At 46.4% G+C, this 21,679-nt stretch overlaps 1 non-coding gene across 1 annotated transcript; it reads right to left on the bottom strand.

The window, feature by feature from the left end:
• Positions 1-3,131: 3,131 nt before the first annotated feature.
• LOC145343619 (U2 spliceosomal RNA) lies at positions 3,132-3,323 on the bottom strand. Its single transcript, XR_013886759.1, has one exon. It is a non-coding gene; the product is annotated as a U2 spliceosomal RNA (small nuclear RNA).
• Positions 3,324-21,679: the final 18,356 nt, after the last annotated feature.

The raw sequence follows: 21,679 nt of genomic DNA, 5'->3' as shown, positions 1-21,679 counted from the left end.
GACAGTATGGTTGGATTGATAAGATGGCTGCAACTGACCTCTGGAAGTTTCCGCGCTGTTTAATAATGGACAGAGGGTAACTCATCAAGTTCTTGGAATGTGATACTCCGTTCACTCCATAAACACTTCATCAAGTGGAGAAATAGCATGGCGGCACGATGGCCCAGTGATTAGCATTATTGCCTCACAGCGCCAGGGACCCGGATTCGAATCCCAGCTTGGGTCACTGTTTATGTGGAGTCTGCACATTCTCCCCATGTCTGCATGGATTTCCTCACGCAGTCTGAAAGATGTGCTGGTTAGGTGCATTGGCCATGCTAAATTCTCCCTCAGTGTACCCAAACAGGTGCTGGAGTGTGACGACTGGGGGATTTTCACAGTAACTTCATTACAGTCTTAGTGTAAGCCTACATGTGACGCTGATAAATAAATCTTTAAAACTTTAGCACACAGGACATCGATACCAACCATCTCTGGGCAAAGGCAGAGTTATCGTGACTTCCTCCTAGCCAACTTTATGCCATTGGTTCTGCAGTCAAACTACAATGGGTTTTGACAAGGGTCCTTCAAGTACCTTGCTATCTGAATGGCTCAACCTTGTTATGCAACCGAGTCTTGAACTGTAAGAATTGCTTTAATTATCCAGCATTTGGACTCGGCTTTCAGTTGCAGTTTAACCTCAGAGGAGGATAATCTACGCCAGGCCTACGTCTGGCCTCCATCTCTGTCAATGTTGGATCACCTGAAGGAACCCTGTATTTGGCCAACAGAGTGAACTAATTCCCAGAATACTTTGCTGGATCGTCGGTCATTACCACCAATTTCCTCAGAGCAATACCAGGAACTCTGCCAGACAGAAACACCTGAGAGAATCTTCACTGGTCATTGACTGAGAATCACAGAATCCCTAGAATGCAGACAGACAGTCTCGGCCCATCGAGATTGCACCGATTTTCCCACAGAACATCTTATCCAGGTCCTTTCCCCATAATCCCGAGTCTTTACCCTGCTTATCCCCCTAATTTACACATCTTGAGTCACTCATGGGCAATTTAGCATGGCCAATCCACCTAACCTGCACACCTTTGGACTGTGGGAGGAAACCGGAGCATCCGGAGGAAATGCACGCAGAAATGGGGAGAACGCGCAAATGCCACGCGGACCTGAGGCTGGAATCGAGCACAGGTCCCTGGCGCTGTGAGGCAGCAGTGCTAACCACTGTGCCACTGTGCCCCCAGGGAATCGAACCCGGGTCCCTGGCGCTGTGAGGCAGCAGTGCTAACCACTGTGCCGCTGTGCCCCCAGGGAATCAAACCCGGGTCCCTGGCGCTGTGAGGCAGCAGTGCTAACCACTGTGCCGCTGTGCCCCCAGGGAATCAAACCCGGGTCCCTGGTGCTGTGAGGCAGCAGTGCTAACCACTGTGCCACTGTGCCCCCAGGGAATCGAACCCGGGTCCCTGGCGCTATGAGGCAGCAGTGCTAACCACTGTGCCACTGTGCCCCCAGGGAATCGAACCCGGGTCCCTGGTGCTGTGAGGCAGCAGTGCTAACCACTGTGCCACTGTGCCACCCTTGCTGGATACGTGAATTAGTGCCAATGCCTTTCCGATTTTTTTTTTTACGTTACTCACAATTTGTAACTTTTTTCCCTTTCTTTCTCTGTCTCTCTAAGTAGGTGAGTGCGAATGTGAGCTGCGATTATGATCCATCCCTCGGGTTCCGAATGTGTTGCTAAATCCTGGTTTTCTTTCATCTTGAGGAATTTGCTGTGGGGTTGTTTTAAATATCGGTGGGCCGATTCCTCCAGAAGTGCTGAATTGCTGGAATACTGCTCTAGATGGCGACGGTTCTGACAGGTCAGCTTCTCACCTGCATCTCGACACTCTGTGCACTGCAGAGGTTCCAGTCGTGAACCTCAATAAAAACCCAGGAGGCTGAGGCCTATTCACGCTGGAGTTTTGTCAGTTCTGGAACGCTGTGCTTGCGCAGTGGTCCCAAACTGTCAGGCTCCCGATCGCTAGCCAGCTCGATCGCTGGCCAACCTGGGACTCCCCCAGTGCTGCCAACTCAGGCCCCCCCACTCCTCCCTCCCCCATAACCTGATCACAGCCCCCACAAAAATTCCTAGGCTAGCCTTGATTCCCCCCTGCTCCGGAGGACCCTAATGCTCATGCTCCACTGTCCCCCCCACCCCAGCAGCGACGAACCCCCCCCCATCCCCTCACCCAAGCAGACCCTTTGCCCACTGCTGACCCCTCCTGGGGCAGGCCACCCCCGCTCAGTGCGCCCCAATCACTGGCCTCCCTCCGTCCCAGACCGATCCCAATGCAAAGTGGCAGCGGGATGCCTGCACCCCCACCGATTGGCCCCCTAGGCCCTGCCCACAATAGGCCCCACCCCCTTGGCACTGCCCAATGCCTGGTGGGCAGTGCCAAGATGTCCACTAGGCATGGGGCTCCATCCCTTGGGTAGTGCCAGGGGTCACAGGCTGGCAGCGCCAGAGTGCCCATGCCCAGGGGGCACCACTCCCCACTGCCTGACCCTCTGAGGGGGCCCCGATTGCCCACCCTTCATTCCAGCAGGTTCTCCTGCTAGCTCCCGAACGTGGGGAGCTAATCTGAATCCTGCCAGAATGAAGTTACTCCTGGTGGGATGGGAGATTCAATGGGGACCTGAAAGGACTGAAATCTACATATTTAAAATAGATTTAAATTACCTGCCTTCCTGCCAGTTAAAAGTCTGACAACACCAGGTTTTAATCCCACCGATTTATTTGATAGTAAACGCACAAGCTTTCGGGCTTCATCCCCTCGTCAGGTGAATGGAGAGTTCCTGTCAGTTTCCAGCATAGTCTGGCCAGCAACTGCTCACCGGCTCTGAGAGAAGTGCACATGTTTCTGGTGCATGCGCAAATTCCCATTTAAGGCCACAGATATGCCTCTCCCAGCCAGACTCATCAGAAAAGTGGCAGGTGTGGATGGGAGAACCACAGCCCAGATGTTTCTTTTTTTAAAACTTTATTCCAATCCAATCAAGTCAAATTAAACCCAATTCAGAGTCCCAACAAGTTGGGACATTCCCGATCCAAGCTGACAAGACAGGGCTCTCACCTCCTGTCTTGGGCTTGATCTACATGATCCAAGCTGACTGGAATAGGTGTAGCTCCTCCTCCAGGGCTTGATCTTATTTGCATCTTAGCCAAATGGCCAAGATACCGCTTTAAAAAATTGCTTCAAATGAAGCTGAAATGTAACCTAATGACTTCAACCAAGTGCAGCATGTCGATACTGCACTTGATCTTAGCCAAAAGGCCGAGAAGCGATACTACACTTGATCTTAGCCAAAAGGCCGAGAAGCACAGCCCAGATGTTACAAATTAGGACAAAAGAAATTCACCATGATTCATTTCAATAAAGGAAATCAGCCTTCTGGCTAAGATTGTTCAATAAGCCTTTTGGCTAAGACCAAGTGTAGTATCAACATGCTGCACTTGGTTGAAGTCATTGGGTTACATTTCAGCTTCATTTGAAGCAATTTTTTTCAAGCAGCATCTCGGTCTTTTGGCTAAGATGCAAATGAGATCAAGCCTTGGAGGAGGAGCTACACCTACTCCAATCAGCTTGGATCATGTAGATCAAGCCCAAGGCAGGAGGCGCGAGCCCTGTCTTGTCAGCTTGGACCGGGAATGTCCCAACTTGTTGGGACTCTGAATTGGCTTTAATTTGACTTGATTGGATTGGAATAAAGTAAACAGAAAAAAAGGGAAAGTTTACTGATGGGGGGGGGGGGGGTCATTCTTTAGGGTGGGAAAGTTTACTGAGGGAAACAAACTAAATTAGAAATTAAAACTACCACTGTCACAGGCAGAAGAGAAGGACTCCAATTTACTTCAATCTTGTTGTTGTAACATTATGCTTGAACGCACTGTTGGAAAATGTAGAAGTAAAAAGGATATTGTTCTTTACCTCCTGAGTATTTACATCGTAGTTCATGATACAGATTTTGTGTTTTATTGGCAAAGGGAATAACCCGGACATTTGATTAACCGTCACTCCCCATTCCGCACGCATTCCAAATAATAATAATAATGATTTTACTTTAGTTTGAACAAAAGACAAAGAACAAAGAAAATTACAATGCAGGAATAGGCCCTTCAGCCCTCCAAGCCTGCACTGACCATGCTACCTGACTTAACTAAAACCCCCTACCCTTCCGGGGATCATCTCCCTCTATTCCCATCCTATTTATGTAATTGTCAAAACACGCCTTAAAATTCACAATTATATCTGTTTCCGCTACTTCCCAGCGTGCTCTCGACACCCACCACCCTCTGGATAAACTACTTGCCTCATACATCTCCTTTAAACCTTGCCCCTCACACCTTAAACCTGTGCCCCCTAGTAATTGACTCTTCCACCCTGGGAAAAAAGCTTCAGACTATCCATTCTGTCCATGCCCCTCATAATCTTGTAGACTTCCATCAGGTCACCCCTCAGCCTCTGTCGTTCCAGTGAGAACAAACCAAGTTTCTCTAACGCCTCCTCATATCTAATGCCCTCCATGCCAGGAAACATCCCGGTAAATCTTTTCTGTACCCTCTCCAAAGTCTCTACATCCTTCTGGTAGTGTGGCGACCAGAATTGAACACTATATTCCAAGTGCCGCCTAACTAAAGTTCTATAAAACTACAACATGACTTGCCAATTTTTAAAAACTCACTATTGTATCTTCTTCCAGATATGTGTGCTGCCACACATTTTTATTTCCTCCATTTCCCGTGAAAAATGCGCATTGACAACCCCCCCCTTGTGACCATTCATGAGCCTCATGTATCCTGCCAGCTGTAAACAACTTCTGCGTGTCCTGTGTTTTTATTTTAAATTTGCTTATGGATCTTGGTTCAAGTTCAAATGTCTTTAAATAGAGTCATTTGTATATCACTGTGTCAACACCCAAGCGCGTTCACCAAACCTGTTTTGTTTTGCTGGCTTCACAAGCTCAGAATGCACTTTGTGAGCGTTGAAATGATTTTGAACTGTTGGCACTGCTGTAAGTTGCCGACTTACACAGCAAGATCCAACAAACTGGAGTGTCACAAAAAGCAGAAAATCACCTTATTCTTTCTTTATTCTCTCACGGGATGTGGGGCTTCATTGGCAAGGCCCATCACTGAATGTCTTTGAACTGAAACCTGTTGAAGATCCCTTGTTCCCAAGACAGGATTATCCAGCAGCTAGCCATAAGTTAGTGATGACAAACAAATTGAAACTAATATGGCCCTCTATGGAATGGAAGCAATTTCCCCCTTCCCCAGAGTCACAGTCCTGGCAATTGCCCACTCCCCCATCTCATTGCCCCGTCCAACATCCGTTCTAGAACTTAACTTGTGGGTTGCTGCTAACAGCACCAAATTTATTGAGTTGGTTTTGGACATGTAACATTCTGAAAATATAGAGAAGGACTGACAGAGTCTGAAACTCTATAATTAGAATGACTTCATCGGTGGCACAATGGTTAGCACTGCTGCCTCACAGTCCCAGGGGCCTGGGTTCAATTCCAGCCTTGGGTCATTGTCTGTGTGGAGTTTGCACATCCCCCCGTGTCTGTGTGGGTTTCCTCTCACAGTCCAAAGATGTGTGGATTAGGTGGACTGACCATGGTAAATTGCCCCATAGTGTAAGAAGGACTCGCAGGGTAAATATATGGCCTGGGTGGGATTGTGATCAGTGCTGGCCTCGATGGGCTGAATGGCCTCTTTCCGCAATGTAGGATTATTATGAATGGCCTGCTATAATAAAATGAAAGCAAATGACCTTGGATGCTGGAATCTGAAACAATAACAGAAAATGCCACAAAATCTCAGCAGGTCTGACAGCCTCTGTGAAGCTCATGGCCTGTAACTTCCGGCTCGAACCCTGCATGTGCATATTGGGACGACATGGAATGTGGGCATGTGAGGCAAGTTTGAACCATCAACTGGAGTTTGAGAAGGATAATGAAGTGCTGAGTTTCAATCTCGCCCTAACTTCCAGCAATTGTGCTGTTATGTTTTTGCCCTTATTTATTTGCACTTTATTTTTTGGTTTGTCTGCAGAGGCAACAGCATTCTTTGGGTAGGGTAATTCTTTTTGTAAAAGTTTCAAAAAGATGTTTAACATATATACAATACACAGCAAATGAAAGAAAGATTTTTTTTTAAATTTTAAGAGTCTCCCTGATGCAACATTGACCCTTGTGCAACTTGACTAGTTCAGAGGCTTTAGGAAAGTGCTTCTTAAGATGATAAGCGCAAGCCTGCTTTAAGCTGATGTGAACTATCTCTCCGATTAGTATTGCAGAATCCAGTGCAGATTGAAAATCTAGAGTCATGTCCCATCACTAATAGGTTATGGGGAGAAGACAGGAAAATGGGGATAAGGAGGATATCAGCCATGATCGAATGGTGGAGCAGACTTGATGGGCTGAATGGTCTAATTCTGCTCCTACACCTTATGAACTAGAGTTTCCATGTTCTTCCCACATCCTTGTGGGTCTCCTCCGGGCGCTCCGGTTTCCTCCCACAGTCTGAAAGATGTACTGGTTAGGTGGATTGGCTGTGCTAAATTGCCCTTTAGCGTCTCAAGATGTGTAGGTTAGGGGGATTGGCATCATACATATGTGGAATTGCGGGGAGAGGGCCTGAGTAAGATTTTCGGTGCAGACTCAATGCGCCAATTGGCCTGTTTTTGCACTGTTGGGATTCTATGACTCAACGAAGATGCTTTTTAAGATTTACCTTTTTGACCTTCATTGCCTGATATTCTTTCTACGGCCGTTGTTTAACACTGCTTCTTTAACATGTGTTGGGATGTTTTGCTACCTTGCAAAGCGATGCGTAATAGTAAGTTGTTGTTGTTCTTGAACAAACTTGGGCTGTAAAGCAGCTTAGAAAGAGTCCACTGCTCGAAAATGTGGAGCCACGATGACCTTCCCTGGCCAAAAAGCAGCTGAAAAATCACAAGTACCCTGCCAGAGGGTTAGCTTCGCAGCGATAAAGATCTCTTTCAAACTGTCTTTGAAGGCAGCTTGTTGACTATTCCTGTCAGGATTTACTGGGTAGGTTCAAAGATTCAAGCATTGATGAACACTCACCTGACACTAAAGGTCCTGATTCAAGCCACTGCCCCTATTTAAATAATGCCCACAATTTATTCAAAGCAGCAACTAGCTACGCCATCAAGCGCGCCCAAAACTATGTCAGATCAGGTGCAGATCTGGTGGCATACTCATGTCACAATAACAAATTTCATTTCACAGTAGCCATTCTGTGTATGCATAAAATGTGTTCCATTCTCTTCCCTTTTTTGAAGGGGAACTGGATAATTACATGGAAATATAAAACTGCAGGTATGCAGTGAAAAGGTGCAGAATTAGCTGAGTAGCTCTTGCAGAGAATCGACATGGATTCAATGGGCAGAATGGCCTCCCAATTCTGTCCATTTTATGATTCGAGGTTAGGATTTTCCAGGTCTAGTAGGGGTGGTCAGTATTCTGTAAACTGTGTGTGCCTTTATATGCTCTGTTTGAGACCAGAACTCTCCACTCACCTGACAAAGGGGCAAACCCCGAAAGCTTGTGGGTTTAATATCAAACACATTTGTTGGACTTTAACCTGGTGTTGTGAGACTTCTTATTGCGTTTACCCCAGTCCAACTCCGGCATCTCCACATCATTCCCACTATCAAGCCATACCACCGCACCCCCCCCCCCCAAACACTTCTCTCTCATCCCACCCTCAGGCACCGATCCACCCCCAACCCTGGTATCAGCAAGCCATGCAATTGCCCCCCTCCCCATTCTCTCCCAATGACTGACTTCCCCTCCTCCAGCCTCCGACCATCCCCCTCCCCCCCACCGCTCAGTCCCACTCCCCTAGTGCAGACATGCTGCTCCTGAAGGCCCTTTGCTGGATGACTGGATGCCAAAGCTAAGATCTGAGCTGCCTTTAAGCCAGGAGCTGATCGGGTGACATTATAGTCGCTCTCATAAAATCATAGAATCCTACAGTGCAGAAGGAGGCCATTCGACCCATCAAGTCTGCACCGATCGCAATCCCACCCAGGTCCTATCGCTGTAACCTCAAGCATTTACCTTAACTAATCCCCCTGACACTAAGGGGCAATTCAGCGTGGCCAATCCACCTAAACAGCACGTCTTTCGAACTGTGAGAGGAAACCAGAGCATCCGAAGGAAACCCTCGCAGACACGGGAAGAATGTGCAGACTCCGCACAGACAGTGACGCAAGCTGGGGATCAAGCCAGGTTCCTGGCACTGTGAGGCAGCAGCGCTAACCATCGTGCCACCATGTCCCGGGTACATGGTGTCCTAATTACGCTGGCTGCTTTTCCGAGACAGTGGGAAGTCTAGACATTGTCAATGGGTGGGAGACTGGTATGAGTGATGGACTAGCCTTTGTTCACGATCCTTTGTAGTTTCTTGCAGTCTTGGACAGAGCAGGAGCAATACCAAACTGTGAAAAATCCAGAAAGAAAGCTTTCTATGGTGCATATGTAACAGTTGGTGAGGGTTGTAGTGGACATGCCAAAGTTTCCTGAGAAAGTAGAGGCATTGGTGGGCTTTCTTAATGATAGCATTGGCACAGAGGGACCAGAACAGGTTGTTCTGATCTAGACATCTAAATACTCAAGCTCTAGACCATTTCTATTTCATCCCCCTTGATGTAGACAGGGGCATGTCCTCCACTACATTCCCTGACATTGATGATGATCTGTTTTGTCAAGTTGACATTGAGGGAGAGATTATTGTTGCCACACCGTCTCACCAGATTCTCTAGCTCATTCCTGCATTCTGCCTCATCAATGTTTGAGATCCGACAAACAACGGTGGTGTCATCAGCAAACTTGAAAATCAAGTTGGAGGGAAATTTGGCCACGCAGTCATAGGTGTATAAGAAGTAAAGGATTGAAGACACAGCCTTGCGGGGTACTGGTGTTGAGGATGATCGTGGAGAAGGTGTTGTTGTCTATTGAGGTCTTTAGGTTAGAAAGTGGAGGACCTAGTCGCAGAGGGAGGGGCTGAGCCCCAGACTATGGAGTTTGGAGATGAGTTTTGTAGGAATAATAGTGTTGAAGGCTGAGCTGTTGTTGATAAATAGGAGCCTGACATAGGTGCTTTTGCTATCTAGATGGTCCAGGGTTTTGTGCCGGACAGGGAGGTGGCACCCGTTGTGGGCCTGTTGCAGCGGGAGGTGAACTGTAGTGGATCCAGGCAATCCAGGAAGCCGGACTTGATTTGTGCCATGACTAATCTTTCGATGCATTTCATAATGATGGATGTCAGAGGCACCGGGTGATAGTCATTAAGGCGTGCTGCTTGGCTGTTCTTTGGTACTGGGATGATGGTCGCCTTCTTGAAGCAGACAGGGACCTCAGATTGTTATAAAGAGAGGGTGAAGGTGTCTGCGAATATCCTGGCCAGCTGGTCTGCTCAGGATCTGAGTGCTTGTCCGGGTGCCCCACTCGGGCCAGTCGCTTTCTGTGGGTTGACCTTCAAGAAGGCTGCTCTGACATCTGCAATGGTGACCTCAAAATCTTATCTGATTTAAATCATACGCTTGCAACTCGGCCAATGTTGTCTACCTGACACGCTGCAGGAAAGGATGTCCTGAGGCATGGTACGTTGGGGAGACCATGCAGACGCTACGACAACAGATCAATGAACACCGCTCGACAATCACCAGGCAAAAGTGTTCTCTTCTTGTTGGGGAACACTTCAGCGGTCACGGGCATTTGGCCTCTAATCTTGGGGTAAGCATTCGCCAAGGCAGCCTTCATGACACATGACAACGCAGAATCGCTGAGCAGAAACTGATAGCCAAGTTCCGCATGAGGACAGCCTCGACCAGGATCTTGGGTTCATGTCACACTACCCATAACCACCACGACTTGCCTGGGCTTGCAAAATCTCACTAATTATCCTGTCTGGAGACAATACGCATCTCTTTAACCTGTGCTTAACCCTCTCTCCACTCATATTGTCTGTACCTTTAAGACTTGTTAGTTAGGCTGCATTTGGAATATAATGTTCAATTCTGGTTGCCACATTACCAGAAGGATATGGAGTTTTGGAGAGGGTGCAGAAAAGATTTACCAGAATGTTGCTGGTATGGAGGGCATTAACTATGAGGCGAGGTTGGAGAAACCTGGTTTGTTCTCACTGGAGCGACATAGGTTGAGGGGCGACCTGATAGAAGTCTACAAGATTATGAGGGGCATAGACAGATTGGATAGTCAGAAGCTTTCTCCCAGGGTGGAAGAGTCAATTACTAGGGAGCATAGGTTTAAGGTGCAATGGGAAATGTTTAAAGGAGATGTACAAGGCAGGCTTTTTACCTAGAGGGTGATGGGTGCCTGGGAGGTAGTTTAAGCGGTTACGATAGTGAGCTTTAAGGGGCGTCTGGACAAATACATGAATAGGATGGGACTAGAGGGATATGGTTGCCGGAGGGATAGGGGGTTTTAGTTCAATCGGGCAGCATGGCTGGTGCAGGCTTGGAGGGCCAAAGGGCCTGTTCCTGTGTGGTAATTTTCTTTGTTCTTTTGGTTCTTTATTTAGTCATATATGCATTGAATGCAAATGTTGGCATTTTAAATAACAATGGTCACCAGCGTCTATTCAATTTTCACTTCAAGCTTTATGCAAAAGCAGAATATTCAAAATGCTTGGAAAATTATGGAAATGCCTTTAACAGCTAACAAACCAAGACAGAGCAGCATAAAATTCCCCTATACAGACAGTTGAACTTGGACGACGAGGAATTGTGTTTGTGTCTTTTAACATTGACTGTGACTCTTGTAGCAAATGGTCCCCTGGTTCAATAACTCTTTAATTATTCTCGAGTGAATTTTGGACCTGCTTCTCCTGGTTACTGATTTCCCAGCTAGTGAAAACAGCCTTTTGTAGTTTACCTTCTCAGAATCATTCCTTGTTTTTGTAAACCATCAATTTCTCACCTCCCACCACCCCCCCCGCCGCTTTAACTTTCTCCTCTCTGGTGACAAAGTCCCAGTTCTGAACCTGTCACAACCATAATCTGGTACGTCTGATATTCCCATGACCTTTCTTTCACTGTGTGAATCTTTGGCATTAATTTTCTTCTTGGAGCTGAGTGAACTCTCTGCGACGTGCCACGTCTGCCCGAATCCATGGACCGAATTCTCCGACTGCGCTGGTCCAAAAAGCCGGAAATTCCCACCCGGCCTTCGACGGTGTTTCACGTTCTCCGCAACCCCCCCCTCTAAAATGCAGGTGGGATGGGAGAATTCCAGCCGATATCCCCGTGTAAATTCAATTGCTGCTTCCCCACTTTGTATATTCAAAAACCCATTACCACAACTGAGTCAAGTCTGGTAACTAAAGTGAGTTTGAGGAGCTGGTGAACCCTGCTACTCGTGTAAGATCCTTGCCATCTGTAGCAGCTGACTTGTCCCATTCCATGCAGTGTTATCATAGTCATAGAGTCATAGAGGTTTACAACGTAGAAACAGGCCCTTCCGTCCACCTTGTCCATGCCCCCCTTTTTTTTAAACACCAAAGCTCGTCCCAATTGCCCGCATTTGGCCCATATCCCTCTATACCCATCTTACCCATGTAATTGTCTAAATGCTTCTTAAAAGATAAAATTGTACCTGTCTCTATTTCTACCTCTGGCAGTTCATTCTGGACGCTACTGGATGGTTTCAACACTGAGTGAGAGAGAGTGAATGAGTGAAGCTGAGATCCGTCAATTGCTGCAGCAGTTTAATTCCTTAATTCCTTCTAAAATTTAATTCCCTGCCCGTCTGTCACTGACTTTCCTTTTCCTGTCCTATGTTACTGGTATCCCTCCTTAACTGGTACACCTGTCACTCAGGAGGCTGGTTACCATGAGGAACATGCACCATGGGGAGTGGTAAAAGTATAAAATTTATTTATTAGCATCCACAAGTAGGCTTGCATTAACACTGTAATGAAGTTACCATGAAAATCCCCTACTTGCCACACTCCAGCGTCTGTTCTAATACAAAGAACAAAGAACAAAGAAAATTACAGCACAGGAACAGGCCCTTCAGTTGTCCAAGCCTGCACTGACCATGCTGCCTGACTGAACTAAAACCCCTTACCCTTACAGCGACCACATCTCTCTATTCCCATCCTATTCATGTATTTGTCCAGAAGCTCCTTAAATGTCACTATTGTATCTCCTTCCATTATGTCCCCTGGCAGCAAGTTCCAAGCATCCACCATCCTCTGTGTAAAAAACTTGCCTCTTACATCTCCTTTAAATCTCTCCTCTCGCACCTTAAACCTATGGCCCCTAGTAATTGACTCTTCCACCTTGTGAAAAAACTTCTGACTATCCATTCTGTCCATGTCCCTCATCATTATATAGGTCTCTATCAGGTCGCCCCTCAACCTCCGTCATTCCAGTGAGAATAAACCAAGTTTCTCTAACCTTTCCTCATAGCTAATGCCCCCCACACCAGGCAACATTCTGGTAAATTTTTTCTGTACTCTCTCCAAAACCTCAACATCCTTTTGGTAGTGTGCCACCCAAAATTGAACACTATATTGAAAGTGCAATGTGATTGAACACAATATTCCAAGTACGCCGAGGGATAGTTTGGCATGGTCAATGCACCTAACCAGCATGTCTTTCAGACTGTGGGGGAAAGTCAGAGCAACCGGAGAAATCCCACATAAAAACACAGGGAGAACGTGCAAACTCCACCCAGACAGTGACCCAAGCCGGGAATTGCACTGGAGTCCCTGATGCTGTGAGGCAACAGTGCTAACCACAGTGCCATTGCATCATCAAGGCAAGTCATATCAATGCACTTAAAAGGACACTGGATAAGCAGTCCAGGAAGAAAGGAGTGGAAGGATATGCTGGTTGGGTGACCAGTCCAAAGATGTGTTGGATGGATTGGCCGTGCTAAATTAAAGTTTATTTATTCGTCACAAGTAAGCTTACATTAACGCTACAATGCAGTTACTGAGAAAACCCCCTATCTGCCACATTCTGGTGCCTGTTTGGGTATACTGAGGGAGAATTTAGTATGGCCAGTGCACCTAACCAGCACGTCTTTGGACTGTGGGAGGAAACCAGAGCACCCAGAGGAAACTCACACAGACAACGGCAGAATGCGGAGAGTGTGCACAATGACCCAAGCTGGGAATCGAACCCGAGTGCTTGGCGCTATTAGGCAGCAGTGCTAATCACTGTGCCATTGGCCCTCAATGCTGGGGAACTAGCCAGGGTAAATATGCATGAGGTTATGGGGATAGGGCCAGAGTGGAATAGCCATTGATGCAGACTCTTTGGGGTGAATGGCCTCCTTCTGCACTGTGGGATTCTATGATTCTATGACTTGATTTAAGATGGGAGGAGGAAAATATGGATCAGAATAAACCTGTTGGGCCGAATGACCTATACACTATTTTTCAAATATTTTATCCAAAGAAACTTTGAGATTTTTGAAATACGCATGTCCTTGAGTGTTTTTTTGTCTACCGTGAGTTTCACCTTTGCGTGGGATCACAATTTATAATACCATGAAAGGGACCAGGGAGGACGCAGAAGATTCCTTCTTTAATATGCACATACTGTCCTGGGTCAACTAAATAATGATGTGGAGATGCCGGCGTTAGACTGGGGTAAACACATTAAGAAGTCTCACAACACCAGGTTCGAGTTCAACCAATTTATTTGATAGTAATCCCAGTCAGATAAATTGGTTGGATTCGAACCTGGTGTTGTGAGACTTCTTACTCAAATAAATAACTCAGAACGGAATATATTCAGAACTCACATTAATGTTAGCAACAGCCATGTCCTCCAAAAGGAACTTGGTTGCGATTAGAAGAGGGTTCAGTTGACCTTCTCAGGCATCAGGTGACTGATCGACACTTCTCTGTAGAGTGTGGCTTCAAGGATGCTCATTTCCCATCCTTCATCAAGGGATGTTACTCCTGGAGTGTTTATCTTGCCTGAGTGTTTACTTAGCTTGTATTTGGCATGTTAGGAACATGAGGGCAGGAGAAGACAATTCAGCCAGAATTAGATTAAATCAAATCCACATCTTAACTCTGTTCACCCATTTTTGGCTCTGTAATATGGTCTGTAACTTCCCAGGGAGTTGCCTGGGGAATTCTAACTTGCCCCACTATCAGAACCACCAAGAAGTACAATATAAATCACAAACTTTAGATGGTTCTGACTGCCTCACAGGAATAATTACCCAGGCAAAGTTAGAGGAATCAAAACCACTTTTAACTGTAGTATCGCCCCCACCCACCCCCCGCCCCTCCACTTCTCCTGACTTACTCCCGTGGGATGCCCCGCACAACCTGCTACAGGATTCCCCCTGACGATCTGATGATTTGACACTCCTACCCCCCCAAAAAATTGACAACCGCCCCCCCCCCACAACCACTCTCTGATTACTCAATCCCTTGACTGCCCATCCAGCCCCCTGACAACGTATCCTGTCAATGATCGAAACACCATAGGAACATAGGAATTAACAGCAGAAGTTGGCAAATTCAGCCCTTCGAGCCTGTTCCGCCATTCAGTCAGGTCATGGCTGATCTCTGCCTGGTCTCAAATCCACCTTCCCACCTGTTCCCCATGTCTCTCTTTCCTTTTTTTAATTAGAAATATGTCTATTTCCCTCTTAAAACTATTCAACGATTCAGACTCCAATGTGTGATGGGGCCGACCCCCACCACTGATTACCCTCTCCTCCACCAAAAATCGACTGCTGCCCCCCCAGCAGTTGACCAGCTCCTGCTTCCGTCCCTCTCCCTCCCAACTGACCCCATGACCATCCGGCACCCCAGCGCATTTACCTTACAAACCAACTTCTCCTTGGCTTGGGAGTGGCCGGACCTTTAAACCTACCTGCTTGTGCTGTTAAAAAAAAAAGGATGTGGCCTTGTGGTGATTTATGCTGATTGTCTCTTTAGGGGCAACACAGCAGAGTAAGGGTCACCTGGTTGGTCGTAAATGCAGAGCGCAAATGTCCCCTCAACCCTAACAGTGCCACAAACATCATTATAACACATTTGCGTATCATTATTGGGCCCAGATGCTGGAAACATACCCCCACATCTAATTAAACAACAGTGTGATATCTGAATGGCACAATATATGATTGGTTTCTGAAGGCCTGCAGCAGGGGAGCAGAAATCTGAGGGAGGGTCAGAGGTGAGTGCGCGCAAACTGGAGCTCAGAATCTGAGCATCACTTGCAATTTACATCGAGACCAAAAATAGAATGTTAAGTAGCAGCACCCGTCACCTTGATGAAGAGTTTTCTTTTGGATGAGGTCAGGAAGGATGTTCTTGTCCTCAAGGGAGTGCAGCCAAGATTTACCAGGCTGATTCCGGGAACTGTGGGACTGACGTTTGAGGAGAGATTGACGAGGTTAGGATTGCTTTCGTTGAGTTCAGACAAATGAGGGCCATATCAGGGATCAGGAACTTCCTGATGATTCCCTTCTGGGCGTGAACCCAATTCGGCTGGCAAAAACAAGGCCGGGAAGATAGCAATCCAAATGCGAATCAAGATTTTTGGCCTCACACGCTATCTTCCTGGCTTGCCACACTGATCGACTGGTGAGTCAAGCCGCTAAGGTCACGTCCGACATTTTGAACCTGGATGACTCTTTGCCAGAGCTGTGATGAAACTCTGACGGAGGGTCATCTAGACTCGAAGCATTGGCTCAATTCTTTCTCCACAGATGCCATCAGGCTTGCTGAGCTTCTCCAGCATTCTCTGTTTCTGAATGGGATTCACAAGTTCGGGACAGATATCATAGAAACATAGAAGATAGGAGCAGGAGGAGGCCATTTGGCCTTTTGAGCTTGTTCTGCCATTCATCATGATCATGGCCGATTGTCCAACTCAATAGCCTAATCCTGTTTTCTCCCCATAATCTTTGATCCTATTTGCCCCGAGTGCTATATCCAGCCGCCTCTTGAACACATTCAATGTTTTGGCGTCAACTACTTCCTGCGGTGATGAATTCCACAGGCTCACCACTCTTTGGACGGTGTCCTCACCTCTGTCCTAAATGGCCTATCCTGAATCCTCAGACTGTGACCCCTGGTTTGGACTCCCCCACCATCGGGAACATCCTCCCTGTCTAATCCTGTTAGAATTTTATAATTCTCTATGAGATCCCCTCCTCACTCGTCTGAACTCCCAGCAAAAACAATCCGAACCTAGTCAACCTCTGCTCAAACATCAGTCCCACCATCCCCCGAACCAGCCTGGTAAACCTTGGCTGCACTCCTTTGAGAGCAAGGACATCTTTCCTGATCTCATCCAAAAGAAAACTCTTTGTCTTTGTGACGGGTGCTGCTACTTAACATTCTATTTTTGGCCTGAGTGTAAATTGCGAGTGACGCTCCAATTTTGAGCTCCCCTTGCTATTATTATAAACTTTCTCCTTTCTGATAATGAGCATCTCTCTTTTGTTCAAATTGTCAACATCATGGTGCAGTTGGTGCTCAGGAACAGACACAGCCCCTCAAGCTATGAATACAAATGGCGGAAGTCTTGCTAAGGTTATATAAGCCTTTCTTAGACAGTATTTGGAATATTGCGTTCAATTCTGGCACTGTAACTCAGGAAGAACACACTGACCTTGAAAGGAGATCTGACACAGATTCACTCGATTGCTACCACTTCTCTCAAGGCCTCCAAATTATGAAAACACGCTTCATTTCCTTGAGAGGAGGAGATTAAGGAGCAGCCAATTTGAAGCGTTTTAAGATAATTAAATGATTTGATGGAGTAGATACAGAGAAACTATTTCCCGTTATGGGGTAAACAGGAACAAGCAAACATGACCTTAAACTGGAAACAAGACCGTTCAGGGATAGTGTCAGGAAACACGTCTTCAGGCGAAGGCTCATGCAAAACCTGGAACTCTCTTCCCCCAAAAGCTGTTGAGGCTTGGCGGGGCGGGGGGGTGGGGGGGGGGGAGGTGGTGGTTGCGGGGGGGGGGAGCGGAGGGAGTGGGGGAAACAGGGAGGTGGGGTGTGAGGGGGTGAGGGGGTGGGTGAGGATGGGGGGTGGGGTAGGGGGGTGGAGTGGGGCGGGGAGACAACTGAAAAACTTCCAAGCTGAGCTTGATAGGTTTTCGTCAGGTAAGATTATTGAATGAATGGAAATGAGGTGGGTGGATGGAGTTAAAATCGAGATCAGCCATTAATTGGAAAGGCATAGAGTGACTGAATCACGACTCTTACGCTCTAATGTTCTTTAAAATTCCCAAGTGCCAATATTGGGCTGTAACTTCCTCAGAGTGGCAATCAGTGGCAGATTTTTACTCTATTCTGACTCACCTATGTCTAAATTCTAAAGTGCCTGTCCTGCCCGCCATTCCTGGCTCAAGGGGATGATCTTATGAAAAAATTCTGTCATTCAAATTCAATGTCCAAAGCCACCATGTCCAGGTTCCCCTCCCTGCTCTACTGTCTGAACCCCCCAACGCGATTCACTTATCTTAGGAAATCACCTTCTCCCTTTCATTGGAACCTTTAAACTCACCTACTTTACGGTGGTTAGCGCTGTAAAAAGGGTGTATGTCCTTCTTCACTGGTAGAGGTTTTGCTTCATGAGTCTCACACAGCCTGGGGGTGAGCTTACCATCGCATCCCGTTGGCCAGTGGGCGGGGGTGAGTCAGTAAGATCGCCAGAGAGCTGAGGAGTCACGTTTGCGCCCAATTTCTTGCCTCTCATGATCTTCCCGGCACAGGCTTTCCGATGAAATTAGCCTCGCACCCATTTCCGAATCTCAGGACTTTTTACGCCCCAAGTGCGTACTATCTGACATTTGGGCTCACCGAACAAACAAATCCGAAACTCAAAATTTAACCCAACTTGCAAAGTGGGAGAGACCAGGATTCGAGGAAACAACTTCAGGCTAAATGGACCATCCTTTAGAGCTGAGGTGAGGAGGAATTTCTTCAGCCAGAGGGAGGTGAATCAGTGGAATTCATTGCCACAGGAGGCTGCGGACGCCAGATCATTGAGTGTATTTAAGACAGAAATGGATAGGTTCTTGATTAGTAAGGGGATCAAAGATTAGGGGGGAAAGGGAAAATGGGGATGAGAGTCATATCAGCCATGATTGAATGGCAGAGCAGACTCGATGGGCCAAATGGCCTAATTCTGCTCTGATATCTTATGGTCTTATGGCTATCTCATTGGCTGTTAGGTTTTGCTTTCCATTGGGTCAGGGGGTAAACTATCCTCTTATTGCACTCAAAACAAATCTCTATACCTACTTTTGTAAAATCTTGAACCAGAAAGTCTCAGGAGAAAGGGCTGAGATTAGAAGAAATCTCTTCACTCAGGAAGTAGTGAATTGTTGCAATTCTCTGTTCCAAAGTGCTGTGACGGATCAGTCATTGGACAGATTTGAACATATTGAAAGTATCAAGGGTTACGAGAACCATGCACAAAAGTACTGTGGAAGTAGGTCGCCCATGATCTCATTGAGTGGTGGAACAGGCTCAAAGGGCTGAATGGCCTTCTCGTGCTCCCATTTCTTCTGTTCTTTTGTTCTCAAAGATACTTAACCCATAAATGGACACTTTTTTCTGAATTTGTGCCTTATTATTCTCACATATATTAGTGTACAGTGAAAGGTATTGTTTCTTGCAGATTATACAGACAAAACATACTGTTCATAGGGAAGGAAAGAATCATAGAATCGCTACAGTAAAGAAGGAGGCCATTCAGCCCATCGAGTCTATACCGACCACAATCCCACCCATGTCCTATTCCCATAACCCCACACATTTACCTTGCTATTCCCCCTGACCCTCGGGTCAATTTAGCATAGCCAGTCAACCTAACCTGCACATCACTGGGAGGAAACTGGAACACCGGGGGAAACTCACGCAGATCTGGGGGGAATGTGCAAACTCCACACAGACAGTGACCCAAGGCTGGAATTGATTCCGGGTTCCTGGAGCTGTGAGGCAGCAGTACTAACCACTGTGGCACCGTGCCACCCAAGGAGAGAGTGCATATTACAGTCATAGCTAGTGTGTAGAGAAAGATCAAATTAATGTGAGGTAGGTCCCTTCAAAAGTCTGATGACAACAGGGAAGAAGCTGTTTTTGAGTCATTTGATACATGGCCTCAAACTTTTGTATCTTTTCTCCATGGTAAAAAGTTGAAAGAAAGTGTGTCCAGTGTGCCATGGGATCCTTGATTACTCTGGCTGCTTTTCCGAGGCAATAGAAGTCTAGACAGAGTCAATGGATGGGAGGCTGGTTGGCATGATGAACTGGGCTTCTTTCACAACCGTTTGTAGCTTCTTGCAGTCTTGGACAGAGCAGGATCCATACCATGCTGTGATACAACCAGTAAGAACACTTTCTATGGTGCTCCCTCTATCACTCCCTCAATGTCAGCAAAAAATGAACGAGATAGTCATCAACTTCAGGAAGCATAGTGGAGAACATATCCCTGTCTACATCAATGAGGATGAAGCAGAAATAATCAAGATTTTCAAGTTATTAGGTGTCCAGATCACAACAACATGTACTGGTCTTTCTGTGTCGACGCTTTAGTTAAGAAAGCCCACCAATGCCTTTACTTTCTCAGGAGGTTTGTTAACCCATTCCTAAACTATCTGACACCCAGGCCAATAAGGTTTTGATAAGCATGTGTCATGGGTAGATGTTGTGTTTTCTCACAGCCTATTGTCAGTGTGTTTTATATGTGAGAATGATTATTTTTATGTTTTTTATCCTCAGAATTATTGCCCCAATTCAAGCTCCATCATTCCTACGAAACTCATTTCCAAACTCCGTGCCTGGAACTCGGCTCTTCCCTCTACAACTGGATCCTGACCTTCCTAACCCACAGACCACAATCAGTCAGGATAGGCTACAACATCTTCTCCACGATCATCCTCAACACCGGTGCCCCACAAGGCTGTGTCCTCAGCCTCCGACTAAACTCTTTATAAATCTATGACTGTGTGGCCAAATTCTCCTCCAACTCGATTTCCAAGACTGCTGATGACACACTTGTAGTGGGTCAGATCTCAAACAATGAGGAGATGGGATACAGGAAAGAGAGAGAGAGAAGCTGGTGGAATGGTACAATGAAAATAATCTCTCCTTCAATGTCAGCAAAATGAGGGAGATAGTCACCGAATTCGGGAAACATAGTGGAGGACATGTTCCTGTCTAAACCAATGGGATGAAGTAGAAATGGCCGAGAGCTTCAGGTTTCAAGGTGTCCAGATCACCAACAACCTGTCCTGCTCCCTCTATGCTGACGCTATAGTTAAGAAAGCCCACCAATACCTTGACTTTGGCCAAGGAAATTTAATATGTCTGCTACGACTCTCACCAACTTTCACAGATGCATCACAGAAAGCATTTTTTCTGGTTATATTACAGCTTGGTATGGGCTCCTGCTCTGCCCAAGACTGCAAAAACCATAACATGTCATGAACGAAGCCCAGTCCAGCACACAAAGCAGCCTCCCATCATTGACATTATCTACACTTCCCACTGCCCACTGCCCACTGCCTTGGGAGTATACTGGGAGATTAGGATGCCTGCACAATGGTGCCCCTAGAGCTCAGCACCAGCCTCACAGGCATGCTGAGACTCAACCCCTCCCTACTGGTGAGACCCACATTACAGTCTCTATTGCACAGAGTGCCGTAAATTGCTATGACATGCCTCGCTCAAAAAGCAGGCAAGAAAACCTCCCATTTTCCCGTCCATTTTACACTTAGAATCTTCCTGAGAAAATTAGGTCCAAAAGGTTTACCAATAGTAGTTAACATAAACTGAAGCGACTGAAGATCTTGACTACATTTTATTTACCAACATGTTTTGCAAGGCCAAAACATCTTTTTGAAATAAAACTATACCGTTGAATTCTGCCAGCTTCACTGGTACGAAAGAAGCATTGGACCTTGAAGGGAAACCAGACTGTCTCGTGCTGTGAAATGTCTGGCTGTGAGGCCCACGGCCCCACAGATGAATTAAAAGTTATAGGAACCACAAACAACCAGATCTCGAAGCTGTGCTGGGTCTTTTAGTTAACTATGCCTAATTGAGCAATGTTTACTGAAATGTGTAAGTTAATTAGTGTATGGGCTTTAGCTCAATTCTCTATGTTACAGCAGGCTTGATGAAGAATGAGAACAGGTGCATTTGGAAAGCCAGTCTGAGTCATTCAGAGCATGAACACATCACAACAGGCCAAATAAAACATTCAAGCCCTTGAAAGCTGGGTTCAGGACCAGAGATGAGATGCTTCAAGGAATTATAAAACTAGTCATAGTGAATGTTACAGGATAAAATGAGGGTAGATGGTGAAAACTATATGAATTAAGACTCTAGAAAGCTGTAGAAGGTGGATAATGGTAGGAAAGACCTGTACTCCATGGTCTAAACAAAGAACTCAACAAATCATTGGGCATTTTGTGATAAGAAGAGCTTTTACAGGACAATAAAGTCCTGTCTATGCAATAGCCAAGGTCCACACGCAGAAAGGGTTTAGGAGATGTTGCAAAACTATAATCAACACTGCAGTCAAAAAGAGCTGGCTTGGCAAGTCATCTCACTTTGTTGTCGGCAATCCCTCAA

Source organism: Carcharhinus amblyrhynchos, chromosome 5 (genome assembly GCF_965287045.1).
Source record: "Carcharhinus amblyrhynchos chromosome 5, sCarAmb.v2.hapA, whole genome shotgun sequence".
Taxonomy (NCBI): Eukaryota; Metazoa; Chordata; class Chondrichthyes; order Carcharhiniformes; family Carcharhinidae; genus Carcharhinus; species Carcharhinus amblyrhynchos.
The sequence above is the reverse complement of the archived record's forward strand: the minus strand, read 5'-3'. Positions and strand labels throughout refer to the sequence as shown.